Below are 18981 nucleotides of genomic sequence, written 5' to 3' on the forward strand. Positions count from 1 at the left end.
TGCTCTGTATATTACCTATTACTGTACTCTATTGGGGATCAGCAGTGTAAAGATGATGTGCAATAACCCAGAGCAAACTGATTTCAGTTTTTATCAGTGTGAAATGGAAGAAGAGGGTTGGCAGCACACTGGCCTTTGTTTTTTATCTTAATATTGCACAGCATAATGCAAGGCATGTTGTGTATGTAAAGTCAATTCTACAATCTGCATATTAGAATTGTCACAGTAATGGATTGTGAGGCTGAGCTTCAGCTAAGTGACAGTGATGGGGGTCAGCAATCAAATATTTATTAAAGGCACAGCTGCTATGAAGTAGCTCGGGGGGCAAAACATGTCCAGACAGACATTCCTGTATTTGCAATGTCATATCTTATAATTCTATGAGAGTGCTGCAGTAGGGATGGGGCTCATGTATAGCAAGGCCCACCGGAAAGACAATCTATGCAGTGTGTTTATTTCTTTATTATTACAGTTTATTTTGTGATGTTTGCAAATACTGGCGTATGATTTGTAGAATATAGTGATACTGTAAAAATATTTTCAAATCAAGTTACGAGTAAAATTGCAGGGCCAGACTATCTGTTTCCTGCCGGTATCCATTGTATTGTCTTACTTGGCTGTCTCTTTTACAATGGAACACAACGATGGTCATGGAAAATGTCTGTATTGGCCGGTAGTGATGAATGACATCCATACCTGCACTGGAAATTGACAACTGGGGAATGGAAACTAACATTGGTTGCTATAGGACAGCCTTTTTTTTTTACCTTTTTTCCCCTTCATTTTTTTTCTTCCAGGTCTCAGAGGACTAATAGCAGATGCTGATCCTAAGACATTCTATGGTCTGACCAGTTAGTAAGGGTCCCATCCCCATTTAGACTATAAAAACTGTATAAGTGGCCATAGCTATTCAAAGCAAACCTATTGCATAAATATTTACTGTATTGCATTTGCTTTCCTTGCAATTGCATAATAATTTACTTTTTTCTTTTCTAATTTGGCTTCATTGGTCAATGTAAGTGAAACCCAAAATTTTCCCCACCAGGAATCCCACTCTAAAAATAATTATATCACTGTATCTTAGTGTGATCACTTACTATAACGTTTTATATATAAGAAAAAAAATAATGTAGCAATCTTGGCATTTTTGACACCCTGGGCAAATGATTTTCTTGACATCCTTCTTTGCTCAGTACCATAATATTTTTAGTGGTAAACACTAAAACAAATGAATAATAATAACAGTAAAGAAATATGGACAGTAAAAATGTTGGTGTTCCCTAGGATCAGTGTTCATTGCAGAATTGTCCCTTGCATTGTTGGTCAATGTAAGAGGTAGATCAAGTCACCAGTGCTTACTGCTCAAAGAAGCCCTGAGAACCTCAGGAAGAACCCTAGGGTTCCACTGAACCATGGTTGAAAAAGGTTGCTCTAGGGCAGGGGTTTCTGACAAAGGGGCAGTTTATTGTCCTTCAGACTTTAGGAGGGCCGGTATGTGGCCAGCGGGGGCAGAAAATGTCCCAGGCCCAGCATCAGTGAGAATTAATATGGCCTTAAGTTTGGAGGAGTGGGAGGAGTAGTGCCCCTATTAGTAGGAGGAATAGTATCCCATCATTGGTTTCAGTCGAAGAAATAGTGCCCCCTTGTTGGGGCCGGATAAAGGCTAGCAAAGGGCCACATCTGGCCGTCGGGCAGCAGTTTGGAGACCCCTGTTCTAAGGAAATACTAAGGCTGACTGTAGACAGTTCAAATCTCGGCCTGTTCAGCAGGAACGGGCAGAGAGTCGAACCGTGTATGGGCAGGCTGAATGTACCAAGTTGATCAATCAATCAACTTGGGTACAACCAGCCTGCCGGATTTTACTTGCAATTATCTCTAGTGGCTTCTATAGCTGCTAGCAACAATTACTGCAGAGACGCCCCCCCCCCCCCTCCCCTTTTGGAGAATACAATGCCTTGGCAGGAGGAATTCCCCTGTCAGCACTATCTGTATTGATGGGGGAATTGTGCAAATTTCTTTCTTGCAACTCGTGGTTGCAGGAAATACATTTTCACCATCTATGACCGGCCTTACAGTACTCATTACAGGAACTTTAATAAGAAAAAGGCTGTTGTAGGACACTACAGAGAGTTCTCTTTTCTAGCACCTTGACAATTAAGGCCCGTTGTTTTTTCACTCTAGAAAAAGGGAAAGTGTCTTTGTTTTTCATATCAACTAAAAATATTCTATGTAGTTTTCTAATTCAGTTTAGGCAAAGAAAAGCTCAATAGTATGCTTTGATTGGGTCTTTTTTAAGCAGGCTTTTGTACATAGCATATTTTTCTCTATGGCTTTTGCATGGTACCATTGTCCATTCCAGCTCCTGGCTCTGCAGGGCGTGGTAGGATGTGTAATTCCTTAGCAGCTGTCTGACCATGTAGTTTAGTCCATTGTATGTGATATATATATATATATATATATATATATATATATATATATATATGTGTATATATATATATATATATATATATATATTTTTTTTTATATTTTTATTGGTGTTACAACCACATACAGGTAGTTGACATATAGCATACAGATAACAGAAAGGTGGCCCACGCATGGGTCACATATGTTTATTTTGGTACTGGATCAACTTCAATGAGGTGCATGTCACCTTTGATGTCAGCAGAGGTATTATCATTCCTGCTCCCACAGGAGTCTGAACGCCTTATATAAAACTAAATGAAAAGAAAAACAAACAAAAAGAAAGAAAAGGGAAGAACAGTCCTCCCAGACCACCATATTGTGGGAAGAATTGGTCTGATGGGGGGTGTATTTGAGGAAGGGCTACTCCACATTCACCCAAAGAAGCTTAAATCATGCTGTGGACGACCCTGCTAACCATTTACCACCTCTCTTGACATATGTGTCTTTATAAAGGGGTAGGTTCTTATTCACCAGCTGTTTGCAGAAAATGCTTGTGGGTGATGCTGGTTTCTTCCAGTGAAGTGTGATGCTTTCCTTGCATAAAACAGTAGCAGACCCACCATAGTGCACCCTGCCACAGTGGGAATTAACTGCTCAACAAGTCCTAGCAGGCCTATTGACACGGATGGCTGTATTTTGATTTTACTGACTGAGCGGATGTATGATAGCACCTCCTCCCAGAACCCTGCAATAGCTGGGCAGGTCCAGAAAATGTGGGTAAAGTCTCCCGGGGCTCCCCCACATCTCCAGCACTCCAGGGGGGAGGCTGGAGTTAATTTTGTGTAGCCTGTATGGGGTATAGTAGGCCCGGTAGATTAGCTTAAACTGTATTAAATGATCTCTGAGGGAAACTAAGGACCGGAATGGGAAGTCCGAGATATCATTCCAGTCATCACCATCGAGTTCAAGGACATTGTGGAGCCAAGGGGCCCTGAGTTTTTCCATAACTGGTAGTGAAACTCTGAAGAGATGAGATCTGGGAAGTTTTTTTTCTTTTTTTGTACTGTTAAGCCTAAGGACATCTTCCAGAGAAGCCTGTATAAGTTGGGGGAAAGAGTGGGGGAATTGGCAGCTGAAGGCATGGGAGAGTTGTAAATATCTAAAGAAATATGATTCTGGAACATTAAATTTGGAGAGGAGGAGAGATAGTGAAATCAAGGAGTTGTCTTCAACCAGTTGGGAAAGTGGTTTAACGTTGAATTTGGTCCAGGCGTGAGGCTCTAGTATCATGTAGAATTGTGCTTGATTGGGGTTGAACCACAGTGGGGCATTTGGGGAGTGTGCGTCCTTGGGATATTGTTCAAGTTTTAGACCTGCTTCCCATGCCTGTAAGGTAGTTATCATAGATGGAGTTAGTTTATAGGGAGCATGGGGCCACGAAAAAGTATGAATTTTAAGGCCTCTAGAGACTGCACCACTGCCACTTCCAGTAGCACCGTGGAGTTGGTAGCATCTAAAATTAGCCACCACGCTACCGTGACCAGCTGAGTGGCCAAAAAGTACTTGTATATGTCTTATAGAGGCACAAAGGGTGGGATCTTTTTGTGGTTTGTGGATCAACACCACGTGAGCATGGTACATGGAGGCCGGTAGTTCCCCTGATTCCAGACAGTGTTAGTAGAGGGAGGCCAAAATCGGTAAAAGTCGATTCCCATGAGTCCTGCAGAACTCAATGGGGAGGCCAGCAGGGCCCAGGGACTTCCCCGCAGGGAAGGATTTAATTGCATCCATGACCTCCTCCGGGATGATTGGTACCACCAATCTGGCACGCTCCTCATCCGACAGCCATCCCAGAGCCAAGGGGTCCAAATGTTCTGCCAAATCCCTGGGATCGAAATTCTGTGGCGGTAAGGATGTGTAGAGCCTACCATAGAATTGCCTAAAGGCATCTAGTATTTCTTGTGGCGAGGAGACCGACCCACCCGAAGCAGACCTGATTTCTGGGATTAAAGTCAGCGGTCGGTCGTGTTGTGCTAACATTGCTAATAGGCGTTCATTTCGGTCCCCCTGTGCGAACAATCTTTGCTTATTGTTGTAAAGGTCAAGTCTGGTAGCCTCAGCCAAACTGAGATGTAAGTCCCTCTTTTTACCCTGAAGCTCACTAAACTTGGACTCAGAAGGGTCTGCAGCATATTCAGCAGAGCAGGAATCGACGGTCTCCTGTAGGGATGTCACCGTTGCCTCCTGGTCTCTGCAAACTGCCTAGATAGAGGAAATATAGTGGCCTCATGTGGACGCATTAAAGGCATCGTCCCTGAATTATGCTTCTAATATTCAGTGGGGGGGGGGATTTGTCTACTATCTCCAGGTGAGCAATCCATTGGGGCCCAAGTCTCCACAGAGCAGAAGTGCCGCAGCATGGTGCGCGGATAGTGAGTTTCAAGGGGTTGTGGTCGGAAAAGCCGCTAGGCAGGTAGGTGGTATCCAGCACGTCTGACATTAGAGATGGGTTGGCAAAAGCCAAATCTATGTGGGAGGCCATTTTGTGGGTTGTGGAAAAGCAGGAGTATGAACTGTCTGTGGGGTGCTTCCATCTCCATACTTCACCCACCCCCATCGCTTGAGCCCATGCCTTCAAGTGTGTGGAGAAATGTTTGGGGGGATTGGGCTTATCTAGGTCTGGGGCTAGGATGGCATTAAAGTCACCCATAAGGATTAATTTGGCAGGACAATACAGGGCTATTTTCCATGATAACATATAGTAATGCAGAAGAAAAGAGTGGGGGGGTGTAAATAGACATTTGTCACAATATAACGTTGTCCCCAGAATTTCAATACTACCACACTGGGGATCTGTGTGAACATGTTCGACCTCGCATGGGAAGGGCTTCGAAATCAGCACAGATGCCCCTCGGGCAAAGGAGGAGTATGGGGCGTGAATTGCTCTATGCAGCCGTGTTTTTTTAAGTGACATTAGTTTTCTGCCCACAAGATGTGTCTCCTGTAACAGTATTAGGTTAGGGCAGGAATATGCAATTAGCGGACCTCCAGCTGTTGCAGAACTACAAGTCCCATGAGGCATAGCAAAACTCTGACAGTTATAAGCATGACACCCTGAGGCAGAGGCATGATGGGACTTGTAGTTTTGCAACAGCTGGAGGTCCGCTAATTACCTATCCTTGGGTTAGGGGAATAGAATTTAAGGTAGCGGAACAGCAGAGCCTGTTTGAATTTGGAATTTAATCCACAAACATTCCAGGATAGGACAGTGAACATGAAGCTATTCTGTGGTGCCATTGTAGGAGGAAGCATGAATGGCAATGTGTGGGATATTCAGGGGTCTCCTAGAGCATCTTGGGAGCAGCAAAGACCAAGGGATCCAACACCAGGACATAGCATAAAGAAAAAAAAAAACAAGAAAGGTAACAGTGCTCTCTGCAGGGATAACTCAATCCATACACCAGGTTCACTCACAGGTGCTGAGGCTCAATGTATCCTAACACACTCCAATACAACAGTAGTAAAAAGAGCCGGCAAAACTGTAATCCTAAGTGTTGTTTATTGGTACATCAGAATTACAATAAAATAATAAACTGACGCGTTTCGGCAATAGCCTTAGTCGTAGCTGCTAAGCTTACAGTTTTGCCGGCTCTTCTTACTACAATAAAGAAAAAACAGAATATAGAAAACAACACATAACTAAAATGTAAAACCAAGTACAAGAACCCATGAGGGCACTGAGGTGCCTACCCTGCCCAGGTCTGTGGCCATCTTTATAACTAGATAGAGCCCAGAGCAGGTCTATGCCCTTTAACCAAAACTTGTAGCAGGCAAAATGTGATATTTTGTCCAATAGCTTGATAAGGTCTACTGCAAATTCAAGGTAACTTGCAGAGTAGGGGTCCAGTCCTAGGACTGGAGCGGGGAAGGGGGTCTGCTTTAGCTAGCAAAAGTCCTCACTGGGATTGGAGTATTGGGATCAAGTGGGGGGAAAGAGGACGCCGGTTCCTCCCTCCCCTCTCTGCACCGATCGGTACAGCGGAGGGGGAAGAGATCGGTGTCAGCAGCGCTGTTGGCTGCATCTGCAGTGCCCACATCGCTGCTCACCGAAATTGAACCACTAAATTTCCTGCCAATACTCTGCAATACCCGTCCAATACTATGCAATACCCTGCCAATACTCTGCAATACCCTGCCAATACTCTGCAATACGCAATACCCTGCCATATGCAATACCCTGCCAATACTCTGCAATACCCTGCCATACCCTGCCAATACTCTGCAATACCTTGCCAATACTCTGCAATACCCTGCCAATACTCTGCAATACGCAATACCCTGTCAATACTCTGCAATACGCAATACTCTGCCAATACTCTGCAATACCCTTCCAATACTCTGCAATACCCAATACCCTGCCAATACTCTGCAATACTCTGCAATACCCACCAATACTCTGCAATACCCGCCAATAGCCTGCCATACCCTGCCAATACTCAATACTCTGCCAATACCCTGCCAATACTCTGCAATACCCTACCAATACTCTGCAATACCCAATACCCTGCCAATACTCTGCAATACCCTACCAATACTCTGCAATACCCAATACCCTGCCAATACTCTGCAATAACCTGCCATTTTTATTTTATTTATTTATTTATTTTTATTTTTTGGCTTCCCAGCCTAGTGGTGAGATGCGTGGTCTTATTGACCCCATATCTCACTGTAAAGAGGACCTGTCATGCCATATTCCTATTACAAGGGATGTTTACATTCCTTGTAATAGGAATAAAAGTGATCAAAAAATTTATTTTTGGGGAAAAAATGTCAAACTAAAATAAATAAAGTAAAATGAACAATAAAAAAGTAAAACATTTTTTAAAGCGCCCCTGTCCCCATGCGCTCGCATGCAGAAGCGAACGCATGCATATGGTGTATACGGTGCTCAAACCACACATGTGAGGTATCGCTGCGAACGTTAGAGCGAGAGCAATAATTTTGGCCCTGGACCTCCTCTGTAACTCAAAACATGTAACCAGTAAAAAAATTTAAAGCGTCGCCTATGGGGATTTTTAAGTAGCGACGTTTTGGCACCATTCCACGAGCGTGTGCAATTTTGAAGGGTGACATGTTAGGTATCTATTTACTCAGCGTAACTTCATCTTTCACAGTATACAAAAACATTGGGATAACTTTACTGTTTTGTTTTTTTTAAAGCACAAAACAGTTTTTTTTTTAAACGCGGTCGAGAAATTGCTGCGCAAATACCGTGTGTTATAAAAACGACCACCATTGCATTCTCTAGGGTCTTTGCTAAAAAAACATATATAATGTTTTGGGGTTCTGTGTAATTTTCTAGCAAATAAATTATGATTTTTACATGTAGGGGAGAAATGTCAGAATTGGCCTGGGTGCTCCAGAACGCCTGATGGTGCTCCCTGCATGTTGGGCCTCTGTATGTGGCCACGCTGTGTAAAAGTCTCACACATGTGGTATCGGAATGTGTTTTGAGGTGTAATTTGTGGTATGCATATGCTGTGTGTGAGAAATAACCTGATAATATGACAATTTTGTGAAAAAAAAAGGAAAAAAAATCTTGATTTTGCAAAGAATTGTAGGAAAAAACGTCAACTTCAAAAACCTCACCATGCCTCTTACTAAATACCTTGTCTCCTTTCCAAAAAGGGGTAATTTGGGGGGTATTTGTACTTTTCTGGCATGTTAGGGTCTCAAGAAATGAGATAGGTTGTCAGTACTTCGGGTGTGATCAATTTTCAGATATTGGCACCATTGGCTTGTGGACTCTATAACTTTCACAAAAACCAAATAATATCCACCAATTTGTACTTATTTTTAGCAAAGATATGTAGTAGTATAAATTTTGGCCAAAATGTATGAAGAAAAATTACTAATCTGCTAAATTTTATAAACTTTTTTTTTAACAGAATTTTCTTTTTTCTTTTATAGCACAAAAAATAAAAAACCCAGCGGTGATTAAATACCACCAAAAGAAAGCTCTATTTGTGTGAAAAAAAGGACAAAAATTTCATATGGGTACAGTGATGCGTGACTGAGTAATTGTCATTCAAAATGTGAGAGCACTGAAAGCTTAAAATTGGTCTGGTTATTAAGGGTGTTTAAGTGCCCAGTGGTCAAGTCGTTAAACAGGGTGGACTGCAGCTGCTCAGTGAATGGGGCCCCAGCTCTCTCAGGTAAACCCAGGATGCGGATGATATTCTGCCTAAGGTGGTTGTTAGTGCCAATAGCACTCTCTTGGTGCGCTTTAACCTGAAGCTGCAGAGCTTTTATCTCCCTGGAGTCTGAACGTACCACCGTGGTGACCCTGTCCTCCACCTCTGAGATGTGGGACTGGAACTTATCCATGTCCTGGCAGATGAGGCTGACATCCATGGTCAGGAAATCAATTTTGGCCATCAGGGATTCTTTGCAGGCTGTAATAGCTGCCAGGATCTCCGCTCCCGTGGGGGATTCAGCAGCCCCTGTCTCTGCAGTGGTCTGGGTGCTTGCAGCCATCAGAGCAGTGTGCGGCCTTGTGGGCAAGATGGCCGCCGGCATAGAGGGCGAGGAGCTTTCGGGCCAGATTGTGTGCAGTGGGTCTTAGGGGGACCCATCCGGAGTACATGCTGGTATGGAGGAAGGTTTTTGGGGGCCAGCAGGTGAGTATCTGGGTCCGAGGGAGCAGGATGAGGATGAATGTAGGGTCAGGATCGGAGCTTCAGCAAGACGTGTCCTCTCTCCTTCATGCTATCCATGCCCCCCCCCCATTGTATGTGATATTTAACAAAAACTTTGTATTAGCCCCAATTCACACTTTGAAAGTGAGGGTTTTTAAGCCATTTTGACCATTTGTACACATATTTTTAGGGAGTTTTTAGGCTTTGTTGATCAGAAGATCTGATAGAGGGCACTAGATGAGATGACTGTTATGGAGGGGTGTCTCTGATTATAGGGCATCTACCCTTAACTACCCTGAAACAGAGATTTGGGTTGTCTGGAGACCTGGGCATGTGTCTCCAGTGACTCCTCTGACCAGCACAAGGCTGGGTTCAAACATGGCTAGCAATAGGAAGTCTTATGCCGCATGCACACAAACGGACTTTCCGGCAGACTAGGTCAGAATCATAATTGCCATAATTCTTTGTGGCATAGATTCAACAAGGTTTTGGAAAAAATCCTCAGAGATTTTGGTCCATAGTGACATGATAGCGTGCACAGTTGCTCATCAGACCAGGTAATGTTTCTCCAATCTTCTATTGTCCAATTTTGGTGAGCCTGTTTCCTGTTCTTACCTGACAGGAGTGGCACCCAGTGTGGTCTTCTGCTGCTGTAGCCCATCTGCTTCAAGGTTTGATGTTTTGATCGTTCAGAGATGGTATTCTGCATACCTTGGTTGTAACGAGTGGTTATTTAAGTTACTGTTGCCTATTTATCATCTAAAACTAGTTTGTCTATTCTCCTTTGACCTCTGACATCAACAAGACATTTTACTCCACACAACTGCCGCTCACTGGATATTTTCTCTTTTTCGGACCATTCTCTGTAAACCTTAGAGATGGCTGTGCGTGAAAATCCCAGTAGATCAGCAGTTTTTGAAATACTAAGACCAGCCCATCCGACACCAACAACCATGCCACATTCAAAGTCACTTGAATCCCCTTTTAACAAGAACTTAACCAAAAAGTGCATTCTATGTATCCAAAAATATAGAAAATTTACAAAATCAAATCATTATTCAACCAAAAAAATAACGTCAAAGTATTACAAGGCCAATAATAAATAACAAGTTATCTTCTCCAATTCCCCAACATGTCTGATTGACGAACAGCTGTTCAGAAATTAACTGAAAAGTGCAGAATGAAAAGTTCAAATCAACACTCACCAAACTTCTACTAACACGAAATTAGCAGAAGGAGCCCAACGGTAGTACGTCACTACATTCGTAATTGTTGGCCAACATTTGTGTGACCGTGTGTATGCAAGACAAGTTTGGGCCAATGCCCTTGGGGCAAAATTCCACAGTTTTGTTGTCCAATCGTGTGCACGAGGCATTACACTTTAAAGCAGAATTCTGGGATAAATATTGTCTAAATACAAGAGCCAAAGTAAAAGAATTTATTTCATTGAATGTTTTGTGCCTGCAGTTTGAAAGCTATATCTCTAATCCCCAGGAAGAGTTAGAAGCTATCAGCATAAATTTGTGCCAGGATAGAGTAATAGAAAAAAGTGTTTTAAAGCAAACTGGAACAAATGTGGAGCAACCTCTGGTAACCAAGTAAATACTTGCTTCAACTGAAAGATAAAACCAATTTGGTTGCTCTGGGTTAAACTGGTTGCAAACCATCTCATATACTCTGTGAAGTGACTGGCTTCAGGTGATAAACAGAGATAATACAAATCCTCTCACATACGTTGTACCTGTTCATCTGCAGTCTTCTCTTCTCCACATCCTTTCAAAAGTGCAGCTTTGTGATAAAGTCTTTCTGCATCTGCAAGGAGCACAGAGGAGAGGGTGGAGAGCTGCAGTTACAGTGCGTGAGAGCTGATTGGAGGAAAGGAACATGCCCCCCCCCCTTTACACACTGCACAGGAATGAAGGAAGGATACAGAGCTGTGTTGTGAATACACAAGCTGTGTGCTGAGCTCCCCCCCCCCCCCCCCCCCATCACAAATTTATCTCATGTGTTGGGAAAACATCTTGGAAGTAATTCATGCTGATAACAGAGGAGGAAGCACCAGATAGAAACACCTCTAATGCCCCGTACACACGAGCGGATTTTCCATCTGAAAAGACTTGGATGGTTTTTCCGACAGAATTCCGCCCAAGCTTGGCTTGCATACACACAAAAGTTCTCTGACCTTTCGACCGTCAAGAACGCAGTTTGGAGCATGCGTCGAATTGTTTCCGAGCATGCATAGAAATTTTCCCCATTGGAATTGGAACCTGCTCTCAATCTTTTGCCGGCAGGAATTCTGCCAGCAAAAGTCCAATGGAGCATACACACGGTGGGAATTTCCGACCAAAAGCTCACATCAAACTTTTGCTGGCGGAATTTCCGATCGTGTGTACGGGTCATTAGAGCTTTGGAGAGAGACAATTAAACACTACAGATATATGTGCTTTGTTCAGATTTCATGACTGAGGTTTACAGCCACTTTAAGCCAGCCAAACAATTTCATATGAGATTTTTTTATCTTAGGAACGTTCATTTGATTTTTCAATTGTTAATGGGGACAAAAAAAACTTTGTGACCACAGTGATGACAAAATTTAAAGGAGAAGGATGGAATTTTTTTCATACTAATTTCTAAGAGTGTACAGTGTGTGGTTTTCATTATCAGAAAGCAAATGACATTTTGAAGTACCTTCAAATGACAAATCATCAAATACACTAAGGCCGCGTACACACGCGGGGACTGTTCGCTCAACTTTGTCCGTCAAACAGTTTCAGCAAACAGTCCGCTCAAAATTAGCATGGACGGACTTGCCCACACACGACGAACGAACAGTTTGCTGAAACCGTGCGCGATGACGTGAACGGCACGTACGACGGGACGGAAAATACGACGTCCTATACACTGCATTACAACTTTCGGCGTGTAAATCCTTTCTGAGCATGCGCGCAACTTAGTTTGACGAACAAGCCTACACACGAGGGGACTGTTCGCTGAAACCAAGTTTCAGCGGACAGTTTTTCGGAATTTCCGAAAAACTTTGTTCAGCAGACTGTTCGCTGAAACTGTCCGCTGAAAGCCCACACACGGGCGGACTGTCCGCCGAAACACTGTTCAGCGGACAAAGTTGGGCGAACAGTCCCCGCGTGTGTACGTGGCCTAAGAATTTTCTTACAAACGTTTGTTTAAAAATCTACTAGTGTATAACCAGCTTTATGGTATGGTTCAGCTTCGATTCAGTTTTTATAGATCAGCTTCCTTGTAGTAAAGTACAATTTATAGACAGTGGCGGCCCGCTCATTAGGGGCGCAGGGGCTTCCGCCCCCCCCCCCCTCCCATCCATGCGCCCGGCCCCTAATCTACAAGCAGGGGGCTGGATGCATGGATTTCAATTGTTTTATTTTTTTTTAGAAGCACATAATTAGAGTCTGGGGCTGTAATTGGCTTTAAAAAAGGGTGGGCTTGAGGCACAGAGCACTGCACCCTGAGCCCACCCACTTGCGCGATGTGTGCAGTGGTGGTTGAATCGGAGAGGAGGGGTAGAGGAGCGGAGGAGGAGGAGTTGGGGGGAGCAACCAATGAGCTTGCAGTCTCCTGCGGTGACGTGCAGAGGCAGAGTTGCCATGCAGCCTGAGAAAGATGCCGATTTCTGTTGTTGGAGCGTGCCACGGCCTGGCTCTGTCCACCCGGCTGCTCTCCTACTGCTTCGTCTATCTGCTGTGTATGGACTTCACAATGGCCGAGAAGGAGGGGAAGTGGCAGTCGTGGATGGGGTAAGTGTTGAGGGGTTGGTTTTGTTTGCCACCCCCCCTCCAAAAAAAATGGAGCACCAGCCGCCTCTGTCCACTGTTCATTGAGCAAGTATTTAGTATATAAATGTTTAATGGTCAATAGAGTTAGATTTTATTTTAATATTGTATGTATATAGGCCGCGTGCCCTTGTTGAGGGCACGCGGCCTGGTATGGCTCAGTAGGGGGGGCGCTCGCTCGCCCCTCCTGTCCTGGCCGACCGGGTAGCGTGCTCAGAAGACCAGGCCTCCGGCTGTAAAAGAGCTATAAGAAGGCGCGGTGGCCCGGCAGAAGAACCGAAGAGGGGGCAAGACCCCCGAAGTCGGAAGAAGAGGCCGCGGCCATGAAGAAGAATGCCGGGCTCCTCCTCTAGCAAAAGAGCTACAAGAAGATAGCGGAGGAGTCCGGCGAGAAGACCCCCGAAGACGGAAGACCCCCGGAGCTGTGCAATAAATTATTTTATCTTGTGCGTTGTGTTTTTTTTGTACTTTATTTTACAGGTGAATGGGTAGGGGTACATTGTACCCCATACTCATTCACATAAGGTGGGGGGCCGGTATCCGGGGCCCCCTTATTAAAGGGGGCTCCCGGATTCCGATAAGCCCCCCCGCCCGCAGACCCCGACAACCAACGGCCAGGGTTGTCGGGAAGAGGCCATTGTCCTCAGCAACATGGGGACAAGGTGCTTTGGGGTGGGGGGGGCCGCACGGCCCCCCCTTCCCCAAGGCACCCCCTTGTTGAGGGCACGCGGCCTGGTATGGCTCAGTAGGGGGGGCGCTCGCTCGCCCCTCCTGTCCTGGCCGACCGGGTAGCGTGCTCAGACAAGGGTCTGTTGTGGACTTTGCGGGGACCCCCACGCCGTTTTTTTTTCGGCATTGGGGTTCCCCTTTAAGTCCATACCAGGTGGCGGGGCCAGCGACGTCTACTTCGTGGGCAACGCCTACCTGGAGACCCGCTCGAAATGAGCGGACTTTTCTCCGGGCGGGAAAAGTCCGTTCATTTCAAAAGTACGGCGGACTGGCACACACACGGCCGGATTGTCCCGCGAAATGCGAGTCCGGCGGGAAGATTGGAGTGCAAAACTACTTTCTAAGTCCGCCGTACTGTCGGGTCAAAAAAGTATGCCGGAGGCTACACACAGGGGGATTGTCCGGCGGACTTGAGTTTGCCGGACTTTTCCACCCGCTTGTTTGATCGTGTGTACGCGGCATAACACAGCTTTTCTGAGCAGTTTGGGTTATAAATTGGAAGGGATGTAAAACTGTTTAGTTTTATAACAAATTTATAATTGATTCCACCCTAAAAGCCGATTTGGGATTCCCTTTTTCAAAAACCTTTACTTAACGATGAGTAGTCAATGGGCTTACTGAAAAAAAATCATCTGTGCTTTGCAAGACATCTCCCGCACAATAGCGGCCTAGTGAATATTTTCATTAATCGATTCAGCCCCGGAAGATATTACCCCCTTCCTGACCTGAGCACTTTTTGCGATTCAGCACTGCGTTGCTTTAACTGACATTTTGCGTGGTTGTGCGACATTGCACCCAAACAAAATTGACGTCCTTTTTTTCCCACAGATAGAGCTTTTTTTGTGGTATTTGATCACCTCTGCGGTTTTTATTTTTTGCACTACAAACAAAAATAAGTGACAATTTTGAAAAAAAAGCAATATTTTTTACTTTTTGCTGTAATAAATATCCCCCAAAAATATCTAAAAAAAAATGTTTTCCTCAGTTTAGGCTGATATATATTCTTCTACGTATTTTTGGTAAAAAATAAATAAAAATCGCAATAAGCGTATATTGATTGGTTTGCGCAAAAGTTGTAGCGTCTACAAAATAGGGGATAGTTTTAGGGCATTTTTATTATTAATTTTTTTTTTATTAGTAATGGCGGCAATTTGCGATTTTTATCGTGACTGTGACATTATGGCGGACACTTTAGACATTGGACCAATCAGTGCTATAAAAATGCACTGATTACTGTGTAAATGACACTGACAGGGAAGGGGTTAAACACTAGGGGGAGATGAAGGGGTTAAGTGTGTCCTAGGGATTGATTCTAAGGCCCCTTACACACCACACCGCCCATAACGTGGGTGGTAAAACGGCACTATTTGCGGCGTTTTTACCCCCCCCCCCGCTAGCGGTTGAGAAAGGGTTAAAAACGCCGGCAATACGCCGCAATAGCGGTGTTTTGCCGGCGGTATTACAGCGCTGCCCCATTGATTTCAATGGGAAGCAGCGGTGGAGGAGCGATAAACACAACGCTGCTTCACCGTTCCAAAGAAGCTGCTGCCAGAACTTTTCCCTGACGTCCTGCCAGCGCACCGCTGTAGTGTGAAAGCCCTCGGGCTTTCACACTACAAACAATGGTGCAGCTTATTTAGGGCGGATTGCAGGTGCTATTTCTAACGCTATAGCGCCTGCAAAACGCCCTGGTGTGAAAGGGGTCTAACTGTGTGTGGGATTGGCTTTAACTCACATGGCAGGGAGCAGTGATCTCTGTCATGTCACAAGGCAGAACGTGGAAATGCCTTGTTTACATAGGCACTTCCCCGTTCTGTGGCTCCGTGACGCGATCGACGGGAGACCGGCGGACACCAAAGCCAATTAAAGGGGACGTACAGGTACGCCCATTTGCCCACTGCTGCCATTGTGCTGACTTATATCGGCATGCAGCAGTCGGCAAGTGGTTAAAGCAGTAATAAACCCAAAAACAAAAATGTTGCACCTTACCGAACATTAGATGTGGAGGCTGCATCAGTTTTCTTTTCTTTGGCTTTCTCCCTCTGTTCTCACCTGGTGATCTAGCCAGCAACACACCTCATATATTAGTGAGACACCATTCTGGATGAATGAGAACAGGAGGCACAGCAGACAACAACATTGTCAGTTGGTGGGGAGGGTAGTGTTAAATGTACACTAATGGAATTTGGAAAAAATAAAAGGTTTTACGTATGATAAATACAAAAGTCACACATTCAACCTATCTCCAGTGAGAACAGGAAGAACAGAGAGAGATGAAAAAAAATGCTGTGGATCTTATAGGGTTAAGTGTTTTAGGCTGTCTGTTAGGATAGGGATTGGGGCATTGTTGTTCTCCTGCCAATGGATTTTGGGCCAAACTTGAGCTACATCCCTGGAAACTGCTGATCTAGTGCATGCAATGGGATGCATAGGCCGTGAATTCTCCGTGAGGTGCCATTCTCGTCTGTACTAATCATAGGTGCCTTCCTTTAAAGACAATAAAGTATTTTTAACATAAATATGTTATGTGGTCAGGGTAAAACTTTTTTTTTAAACGCCACCTATAATGCCACTTATATAAACGTAAAATGTTTGTTACCCCAACATTTCATATTCCTGATATGTGCCTACTGTACCATATACTTGTATGAGAAAGTCTCCTGTTCTCTTTGTATTGCTTAAAAACTGACCACACTAAGCAGGAGAGCACACAATGCTCAGGAACTCAGCCTGCTCTCTTCCAATGATCAATGTGATCAGCATTGTGATGTGATGAGCATTTTTATTATTCTTTTTTTTTTTTACTAGCCATGGCGGCGATCTGAGATTTTTATCAGGACTGTGACATTATAGCGGACATGTCAGACAATTTTGACACATTTTTGGGACCATTGGCATTAATACAGCGATCAGTGCTATAAAAATGCACTGATTACTGTGTAAATGTCACTGGCAGGAAAGGGGTTAACACTAGGGGGCGATCAAGGGGTTAATGTATTCCCTGGTGTGTGTTCTAACTGAAGGGGAGAGGGGACTGTGTAGGGGAGATGGCAGATCGCTGTTCATACTTTGTTTACACACACAGATCCCGGTTCTCTGTGTGTCAATGACGATCTTGGGAGCCCGGCTGTAATTGTGTTTTCCGGACACTCGCATCAGCTCGGGGAGCGAGCGGGGGTCGCATGCTAGTGGCCACATTGCGAAACGACGTTGTGTAACCAGTACAACTGCGGTGGCTGGTTGGCAAGTGGTTAAACTAAATGGGTTGTTTTACAAAGTGATTGTTTACAATCATTTTAAAGTACATCTAACATCAGATATATTTTTTCATGTAAAAGAGGAGCTCCGGGCTCCTTTTGCCAAAAATTAAAAGTCAGCAGCTACAAATACTGTAGCTGCTGAATTTTAATATTAGGACACTTATGCCACACGACCGGACTTTTCAACAGACTGTGTGCCCATTCACACAGGGGCGACGCGACTTGCAGCGCGACTCACAGACGCGACCTGCACACAACTTCAGCGGCGACTTGCAAAATGACTTCTGTATAGAAGTCAATGCAAGTCATCTGAAGTCGCCCCAAAAATAGTACAGGAACCTTTTTCTAAGTCGGAGCGACTTGAGTGGCTCCTATTAGAACGGTTCCATAGTACAGAACAGAGCGCGACTTGTCAGGCGGCTAAGTCGCCTGACAAGTCGCGGTAGTGTGAATGGGCACTTAGTCCAGCGAACTGAATCTGACGGACAATTCGATCATGTGTGGGCTCCAGCGGACTTTTTCTTCCCCAAAGTCCGGCGGACCTAGAAATGAAACTTTCTTCCAATCTGTCCGTCACACTTGGCTTTCTAGCGGACAATCCGTTCGTCTGTGTGCTAATCCCACGGACTAAAACCGACGCTAGGGCAGCTACTGGCTATGAACTTCCTTATTTTACTTCATCACGTTCGAATCCGCCGAACTTTTGGAGTGATCGTGTGTCGCCAAGTCCGTTCGTTTGAGACCGGCAGACCTCAGCTGCAAAGTCAGTCGGATTATCCGCCGGACCAAGTCCGTTCAAAAGTCCGGTTGTGTGTACGCGGCATTACTTGTCCTGGAATCCAGCGGTGTTTTCACCCCAGCCGATTTTTTGATTGGCTCTCTGGTGGTGCCGCCGCCATTTCTTGTAAAGGAACCCAGCAGTAAAGCTTTGTGGCTTCACAGCTGCCTCCCTACTGCGCACGCGCGAAGTGCGCTGTCCTTTGTGAATGGCCTGGCGGCGGGGGAAGGAGGAGAAGGGCTGAACTTCCGGGTGACTGCCATGACAAAGTCACACAGAAGTGGGAGCGTGTACCTGTCAAAACCAGGTACCCACTCCCCTCTCCCCCAAAAGAGACCAAATGGGGCAGCGGAGTGGGGAGGAAGCAAACAAGCAGAGCTTCCCCTTTTGGGTGGAGATCCCCTTTAAGCACTTGCCCACTAAATAATATGTAAATGTAATCCTGTTACATCACAGAGATCACAGTACCACCGCAGAGAAAGCCTTCGTCTGCTTCTCTGCTTCTCTCCTTCTCTCCAAAAGAACAGAGCCATCTTTATTTTGGCACAATCATGTAAATCTTGGTGCATGTGCAGTTTTTGTGTTCACAAATGTCTGACTCAAGTCATTCCCTGTTAATGACTTGTTACAAAGTCCCTGTTTCAGTCTGATTGCCAGGGAGGAGACTGAGTAAATACCTCCTCCTGCCTGCAGCAGAATGAAAACATTATCTCAGGCTAGGTAAAGTCACTAAACTGGCTGCTTTACAATGCTAAAAGGTGGAGCTTTTTTTAAAAAAGCAAATACTGTTACTGTGTAATATGACTTGTCAGGAATTTATTCATGTCGATTTGTAAAGTTACTAAAAGTTCCACAGTAAGGGGTAGATGCACCTTGTCCAGCCCCCCCGATCTAAATTTTATGGAACTGGGAAGTCGTTTCCAGCTTCACGGAGGCCTGCAATTATAACCCATTCATTGGTGTCAGAAATAATAACCCCCCTTGTTGGTGTCACTGACAGTGGTTCACTGGTGTCAGCAGCAGCAATAACCCCCCCCTCCCCATTTGTGTTCAGTGAAACAAAAAACACCCCCCCCCCTCCACCTTTTTTTGATGTACAATCCCCTGCCAGTGATATTTTCTCCTCTTGATTTTGTACATACCCTTCCTTGAAGTCTTCAGAAAGACTTGGTGACAGGTCACCTGACATGTAGGACCCTCTTCGTTCTGTTCCTGACAGTGGCCGATCCTTGATAATGCAGAGAGCATTGCTGACGGGATCAAATTAGCACAGTTTTCAGTGTCAATACGCTGTGAGTGCAGTG

The 18981-nt window shown here is 44.9% G+C and overlaps 1 protein-coding gene across 5 annotated transcripts in view; it reads left to right on the forward strand.

Annotated features, from left to right (window-relative positions):
- The window catches only part of REEP1 (receptor accessory protein 1), a 218155-nt gene that overhangs the window by 643 nt on the left and 198531 nt on the right, over nt 1-18981 (forward strand). The window lies entirely within an intron of this gene.

The sequence above is a fragment of the Lithobates pipiens genome, unplaced genomic scaffold, assembly GCF_037356315.1.
Source record: "Lithobates pipiens isolate NorthernLeopardFrog02 unplaced genomic scaffold, aLitPip1_a1.2 Scaffold_13, whole genome shotgun sequence".
Taxonomy (NCBI): Eukaryota; Metazoa; Chordata; class Amphibia; order Anura; family Ranidae; genus Lithobates; species Lithobates pipiens.